We start from the raw sequence: 8,575 nt of genomic DNA, 5'->3' as shown, positions 1-8,575 counted from the left end.
CCACCAAACTGTGACTATATGTCCTGTCATTAGACCCAATTTTATAGTTGGATAAACTAGCACACAAAAGCGGTTAAATTTCCCTGAAGTCACAGAGTGAAGCAGTAGTAGAACAGGACCCAGGAAACCTGAATTAGGCCTGGATTTTAAAGGCATGTAGGGGTTGCTGAGACAGTATATACCCGTGTCTGCACCCTAACACACTATCGTAATCATCTTTATACAAAGTATGCCTTGCAATGTATCATTTGAAAACATATAATTCACTGGTCATTAGCATCCTGATAAAATATGTCTCAACACTGTATGTAAAGTTATAAGATTCCATGCTGTGATGTTATTAACATGTTCTAAACTGAAGTTGGCAAACAGGTCTGTCTCAAACAAAGGAGTGTGTTCTCTGCTTAATGTTCATTAATTGGGGGAGAACTGACCTTTTTAAAATCAGACCATGTCCTGGGAGGCTCACTGCTGAATTGGGGCCGAACCATCAAAACACTGCCTTCCTTCAAATTACAAAAAAAATAATCGGTGAAAACAATGACAGGAAGTTAATCTTGTCTTCCTAACATCCCAGTAGCCAGAATCTGGAGATGATTGATTGTTTTCCATTGAAATGATGCAACAATCCTGGTTTTTTTCAAGTGCAAAAATAGGTGAACCTTGGCTGGGTCAACTGAGATTTACTCTTGAGATATTGGGTTCATTCAAACCCTACATTCAAAGGAAACTAGAAAAAAGTAAAGGAAAAACAGTTATTGAGAAGCTTGACAAGATTGTTTTGTCAGTTTTACAAAATTAAAAACCACCTTTGTTTGTATATTGCAACCAAAGCCTTCTGTCTACACACCCAACTGAACTAGGTTGATTTTGATAAAGAGGGACCTTGATGCAGGCCACCCCAGGACATGGTTTGCTTTTAAAAAGGTCAGTTCTTCTCAAATGTCTGTTTTCTCTCGATTCCAATCCAGGGCAATCAGGACTGGAATTATGTCTGTGATGCCACCGCTTCAAAATGAGTATGCAGGTATTCACTTTGCTGGTACATGGGTTTCTGAAATGGTATAGTGCAGATTGTTTTGGTGTCACAGACAGACTGGAAGATGTTGATAGAGACACCTTAGCACTTCACTTTGCAGAGATTCAGAGGAGGATTAGCTCATTTTCTATTGGTAGAAATGGGGCTGTATTCTCTCACTGCTCATTTAGTGACACAAAGGAAATAAAACCTAAGGATAAAATTCCCTTGTCGAGTGTAAGTGTCTATAGTCCATATTAATCCATGCATGGAAATCCTACTGATACCAACTGAAATTCCACATATGGAACCAGTGCTGAATATTCAGTAGAGATCTTTAGGGCAGAACAGAGAATGATTTTTTCCAAATTTCTCCCCAAACCCTATTAACTTCCAGTGCACATTGTTTCCATTACCATCATTCTAATGAGCTGGTTATTTGCATGTAAACATAAGCTTTCCCCTGGCTAATCGGCCTATTCTGCCTGTCAGATTCATTTAGTAATGCCACAGTGCAGCATATTTCACATCACAATCCCTAAGTTGCGACACTATTGAAAGAATCAGGCAACAGGAGAAGGAGGTGGTTATAGAGGAGACATTTCTATTTGGTGAAAATTACTAAGAACCATGAAAACAGAACCTGCAGGTCTTAGGCTAGTTAGAAAAGCTAGTTAGGCTAGCTAAGGAAAATATTCTGGTAGGGGGGATTCAAACCTCTCAAGTTACTTCCAATCATGTTATCAATTCACTGACTTATTGGACATTGGAAATTTGTGGAATGAAAATGGCTCCTCTGCTCAGCTTGGGAATTAGTAAATCAATACATGGAAGCTTTACCCCCGTTTTAGTCATAATAAATGACTCATCAAGGTGGGGAAGGGAGAACTAATTCAACATTTGCTATGTCTACCCTACGAACTAGGGGTATGATTCCCCAGTGTGAGTATAAATAGCAGTGTAGCCACAGTAGCAGAGGCATGTAGGTGACCAGATGGCCTGATTTTATACGGACAGTCCCGATATTTGGGTTTTTTTTTAATATGGGCTCCTATTACCCCCCACCCCATCCTGATTTTTCACACTTGCTGTCTGGTCACCCTAATGCCAAGCACAATCCCAGCAAACCCCATGGGCATGCCTTCCACCCGGCTAAGCCATGCCTCCAGTGCCACTAGCCGTTCTACTGCTGCTACATTTATGTGTATGAGAGCAGAGGAATCATACCCTTAGCTTGTAAGATGGATGTAGCCTAAAGAAGGGGAGTAGACTGTATAATTGGCCTAGGTAGTGCCATGCCCATCATGCAAGACTTTGGAGAGCTTTTGCAGTATACATTTATGAGCAAGCTCCAATATGCCTGAGCCCAAGCCCACCCCTTGTCTGAAAAGCTCTTGAAAGGAGGTCACGGCACGGAGAGAGCTTTCGTTCCCTGCGGTGCCTATCTCACTTTTGTTGTTCTAATTGAGTTTTTGTGCTGAAAATAAATTTCTTTCTGAAGAACAAGAGAAGGGTAGGACAAATCCTGGCTGCCTTCCAGGGAGCTATAGTCATTTCAACATCATCCTGAGATTTAGACTTTAAAATGAATTATAAATGGACCAATTTTGTACTGCTTAATGGAAGACCTTGTAGAAGACAGACCTGGGGATTCCAGATCTCATGCCAGCTGGGACAGCTGTCTTAAAGGTAATGTATGTTTTATAACCGAGGAAAGAGATGGACTAGTTTGGGATGGCTCATCTACAAAATCAAGGTGCTCAAGGGCCAGATTCTCTTCGGGAGAGATTCTCTTCTTGGGTCTGGTCTACACTAGGGGGGTGGTCGATCTAAGGTACGCAACTTCAGCTACGTAAATAATGTAGCTGAAGTCGAAGTACCTTAGCTCGAATTATTTACCGTCCTCACGGCGCGGGATCGACGTCCGCGGCTCCCCATGTCGACTCCGTACCGCCATTCGCGTTGGTGGAGTTCCGGAGTCGACAGGAGCACGTTCGGGGTTCGATATATCGCGTCTAGATGAGACGCGATATATCGAACTCCGAGAAATCGATTGCTACCCGCCAATCCGGCGGGTAGTGAAGACGTACCTTTGGTGTACGTTGGGGGGTATCTCCACAGAAGTCTGTGGAGTTACACAGATGTAATACAGGTATAAGTGAGTGGAGAGTCAGGCTTCAGTGATACAAGCTGACAAAGCATTTCCTTTGCACCTTGATGCCCTGTGCGATCTCTTAAGCCCAGTGTAACCAGGGTAACAAATACGGCATGGTCAAAAGAAAGAGTCACACTTGGCTAAGCACTGGCTTTGGATTCTCCATGTCTGTTTCCAGGAGTGTAGATATAGAGGTGGGCCCTACCTAAAATCCCTGGATGTGGACATTGCAGAGTTTGCTGCTTGGCCCAATATTAGCTCTGTGTGTGTTAAATAGGGGAACTGTATTATACATCGTGTGTGTTAGACCATTACCTGAGTGACAGGTATTGGTGTCCTGGAGGGAAGCAAGCAGTATGGTGCTTGTGGGAAATGATATAGCTCAGGTCATTTAAAAAGAGAAAATCACTATTACTTCTGGATGTGTGCTTCATTTCGGGTCTCTCTCCCTCCATGGAGTCCCATATTTGGATCTCAGAAGATTGCTCAGACATTCTTTGGCGACCCTGAGCAGACACAATTCTTGATTTTACTTTCCAGTCCCATAGGACATTGACATAGGGGCAGGTTACACTAGACGTGCTGCACTGTTGCAGCTGCACCGCTGTAGCACGTCTGGTGAAGACTGTCTATGCCAACAGGAGAGTGCGGAAGCTGTCTCCTGCCGACATAGCACCAGTGTGGACAACACTTAAATCACTGTAACTTGTGTCACTCGGGGGGTGGCTTTTTCACACCCCTGAATGATGCAAGTTAGATCAACTTAAGTGGTAGTGTAGACCTGCCTATACTCTCACATGTTTGACAAATACATTCCAGGCCCAGTTCTCCAAAGTGGTCACCTAAATTGCATTTGTGCATGCAGATAAGTTCTTCACAGCAGAAAAGGCAGCTGCTCATCTAACTGCCCATTTACGTGTACATGCAAAGCTGCACATGCTGCACAGAAAGCTGCTTTGGAAAAACTGTAATGCTGCAACCTTCACTGGTCAATGACATTTTAAAAGGAAAGATGAAACCAAGACAGCCCAATGACAGAGAAAGCAACAGGATTTAATTGACGTATCCACAACTTGCGTTTAAAATGAACAAACAACCTAGGAATGGATCTATGTGAGGAACCGGGGAAACACTCTGAACAGCTACTTAGCCTAGATCCAGCCTGCACACAGGGCTGGCTCCAGCTTTTTTGCTGCCCCAAGCAGCAAAGTGGGGAAAAAAACAAAAAAAAAACAAAGATAAAGCTGCCATCAGCGGCACTTCAGCGGCAGCTCTACCACGCTGCTTCATTTTTCGGCAGCAATTCGGCAGCAGGTCCTTCCCCCCGAGAGGGACTAAGGGACCCGCTGCTGAATTGCTGTCGAAGACCCAGACATGCCGCCCCTTTCCATTGGCCGTCCCAGGCATCTGCTTCCTTGGCTGGTGCCTGGAGCAGCCCTGGCTGCACAGAAAGGCGTTCCGAAGAGTTCTCTCAACAGGAGAAGCAGGGGCCTTACAGAGACACCAGGCATGAACATTTCAAATTAAACTACTTGCTTTGGAGCAAGGCTTGCTCCTCTTTCACCCCTTTTTATGTGACATTACTGCTGTATCAGAAAACTCCCCGAGACAGACAGACACACTCCAGTGGGCTCCCTGCTCACCCAAACACCTGGCAATCTTAAATTAACCCCACAACTTTCTTAGCACCCTGTCAGAGTCTGACGCTAAAGAAGGTATCACACTCTGAATAAGACCCGTGGCATTAAAACTTTCTCAACGTATATATATATATAATATATATAATACCGTGACAGGGAAATAAGCTATGTTTTACTGCATGAACTTTATGACCTAGAAAATCAAGCACTTATGTGAGAGTCAGTACCACTGCAATTTCATTTGCTCTGCTCTCCACAGCATATGGTCTGATGGTGCTATTCCTATCTCTGTCCCCCAGAGAGCTGTTGGAAACAGAGAAATAGCATGGTACATTTGAGTTTATAGGGTATTAAAGGGCTACAGTGAATGGTAGCCAAGGCACTGGAGTGAATTATTTATAGGCCAATTGCACTTTCTCCTAAACTACCCTTCAGACAGGTCAGGCCTTGACACACACATTAAGATCTTGTTAAGGCAAAACAGAGAGTTGAGGCTCGATAAGATAATGAAGATATTTCGGTATTACATGAAACTGCACTCGGGTAAAAAATCCTTCACAGTAACATTTTCAAACTGACGTGACTAGGTTCCCCAGTTTAGAGACATAAAATAAGTTCCCATAAAAACTATGTAAGTTCCTTTTCTTCCCCCTTTTAGGGCAGGATGCTGAATTTCCTCCCTTTAAGTGCAAAGGTCTAAGGGTCAGTAGTTTTGAAGACAGGCCGGAGAAGGACATAGCACCCAATTTGTTCACCAGCAGTACCACAAACAAGAATCACAGTGAATCAAGAACCATTCTCTTAGCAATAGCACCTGCCAGGCATAGCTTGTCCATAGGCTTCATTCCCAGGGAACGTGGAACCAGCTTCACAGTGCTGAAAGCTATAATTACATGCTGGATTTTTTTTTGGATTTATTGTAGAGTAAATCCTGTGCTTTTCTGGGATAAAGCAGCTCTCAAAGCCCAGAACAAAATCATAGAATATCAGGGTTGGAAGGGACCTCAGGAGGTCATCTAATCCAACTCCCTGCTCAAAGCAGGACCAGTTCCCAACTAAATCATCCCAGCCAGGGCTTTGTCAAGCCTGACCTTAAAAACCTCTAAGGAAGGAGATTCCACCACCTCCCTAAATAACCCATTCCAGTGCTTCACCACCCTCCTGTGCTTCACAAAGCCTGTGAGAGTAGAAGATAACGTTCTCTTAACAAGGGATTCCGTTAGCCAGTGCAGAAACTGACTACCTTTAGGGCCTCCTCTTTGAGAAATCATTCCCCAAGAAGAGCCTCCTTTAATTAGTCAAGAATGAAGAGCAGAAAACTCTATGGAGTCCATTAGGAATCTTACCATGAAGATTAAGTATACTGGGAACCACTCAGATACTAAGGAGAATCATATGCTACATCACACTACAGAGAATTAATCAGAACAAGCTGATAGGCAAAGTCAATTCTTAGGGTTCAACTTTAATGGTAACTTCAATAATAAAAAAGGAATCTTCAGCTTACACTTTCTACTCAACCATGACTTGTGCTAGGATTTCCTGCAGGACCTTTGCAAGCCACTCAGCTAGCTCACTGGCCCAGCAAGGATCCAGGCTATGCCAAAGTCTGCTTCAGAGTAGGGTGACCAGGTGTCCGGTTTTTGACCGGAACACCCAGTTGAAAAGGGCCTTGGCGGCTCTGGTCAGCACCGCCAACCGGGCCATTAAAAGCCCAGTCAGCAGTGCTGCAGGGCTAAGGCAGGCTAGTCCCCACCTGTCCTGGGGCACCGTGCCGCTCCCTGGAAGCAGCCAGCTGGTCCGGCTCCTAGGCAGGTGGGCCACAGGGCTCCGCGCGCTACCCAAGCACCAGCTCTGCACCCGGCCAATGGGAGCTGGGGGGGGGGCGGCGGTGCCTGCAGGTGAAAGCAACGTGTGCTGCGGCGCATCCTGCTCTCTGCCTAGAAGCCAGACCAGCTGACTGCTTCCGGGGCACAGCACGGAGTCAGGACAGGCAGGGAGCCTGCCTTATCACCACTGACCAGGAGCTGCCCGAGGTAAGTCCACGCGCCATGCCCTAACCCCAAACCCCAACCCGCTGCCCCAGCCCTGAGCCCCCCCCAAACCCAGAGCCCCCTCCTGCACCCCAAACCCCTCATCCCCAGCCCAGAGCCCACTCCCCCAGCCCAGAGCCCATACCACCCTCCTCTACCTCAACCCCCAAGCCACCCCAAACCCAGAGCCCCATCCTGCACCCCAAACCCCTCATCCCCAGCCCAGTGATAATGAGTGAGGGTGGGGGAGAGCGAGCCAACGAGGGAGGGAGAATGTAGTGAGTGGGGGGCGGGACCTCGGGGAAGGGGCGGGATAGGGCCTCGGGGAAGGGGCAGAGCGAGTGTGTTTGGTTTTGTGTGATTAGAAAGTTGGCAACCCTACTTCAGAGCCAGAGAACAAATTAATGGTTAAACAGAAACTTAGGCAAAATACTAAAATTAAGAACTTCCTTGGCCCCGTACAGGCTACAGTTCCCAAAGGCTTTTCCCTCATCTCTCCCAGCCAATGTCCTGACCCGGGGACTCCCGCAGGAGCCTTCATACTCTGTGTAGGTCTCACTTCCTGAGCGATCTTCCCAGAAATCACTCAGCAGGTTTGTTCCTCCCCTCTCCCAAGCCAGTGGCTACTACGGTGGGAGCCTTCCTGCTCCCTGCAGTCCTATAGCTCCTTTAAGCTCTTCCTGGTCTTTATAAGGATCAGGAGCTCTTCAGATTAATCACTGTGAGGGGGCATCTCCCCTTAAACGGGCCAGTCACCCTTTGAAACCTATCTGCCACTGCACTTCTGGCCAGAAGTCACACCTACCCTTCTAACAAACTAGACGTTCCATGGCGAGTCAGCAGATTTCACTCAGCCTCTTCAAGCAAGGTTCTGGCTCCTGCTGTTAGCAGGGCAAGGCTGAGTAGCAGAAGATGCCTACTGCTTTGGTGCATGGAAGCAAGTAGGAAAAACCAGTAGAGCAGCTAATCAGTCAAAGCAGCACTAATCCCCACCTTCCCCTCCAAACAAAAATCTCCTTCTGTGAGGCAAGAAGGCAGCTCTCCTCTGCAGCTCACAAAGGGTGCAAATCCCATGCTACACAAACTGCCTAAATCCTGCCCCATTCTGCCACGCACAGGGATTCACAATGGATTCACAGCAGTCAGAGCCCACTGGCACCCATATTTGGACATAGTAGGGTTTGCTAAGAGTTGTTACCTCTCGATGACTGATCCTAGACAAAGTACTATGTAATATTATTTATAAGGCGCTTTGAAGATGTAAAGTTCCACATCAGCACTAATGATCTCAGAAGACCTGGTCACACTTGTTTCACATGTCATTTGCTGACAGGCCTGTTTCAGGTTCTTTTGCAAGACAAATTAAAGAGCTGTCCCTGTGAATAGCTACAGCTAAAGAGAACAAACCAGGAAAGCACACAGAAACTTCAGACATTTAAAAACCCAAGCCAAAATATTCCAATTTGGCACCTAAAGTTAGATGCCTAAACAAAAATGGTATAATTGTAAAAAGCCAGGCTATCTGCCACTCAGCACTTCTGAAAAGTGGGGTCAGAGCCTCGCACCTGCTCCAGTCACGTTATATTGGGTAACAAAGCAGTACAGGGACCCGAAAAGTCTCATTATTTAGCCAGAGGTGGATTTCTTCCGGTGTCAGAACTGGTGGAGACAGTCATGCCTCTAACTTCTGAGGGCTGCTCACAAGCCTTTAGCATAGGGGGCAGACTGA

Source organism: Mauremys mutica, chromosome 8 (assembly GCF_020497125.1).
Source record: "Mauremys mutica isolate MM-2020 ecotype Southern chromosome 8, ASM2049712v1, whole genome shotgun sequence".
Classification (NCBI taxonomy): domain Eukaryota; kingdom Metazoa; phylum Chordata; order Testudines; family Geoemydidae; genus Mauremys; species Mauremys mutica.
This window is presented reverse-complemented; position numbering follows the sequence as displayed.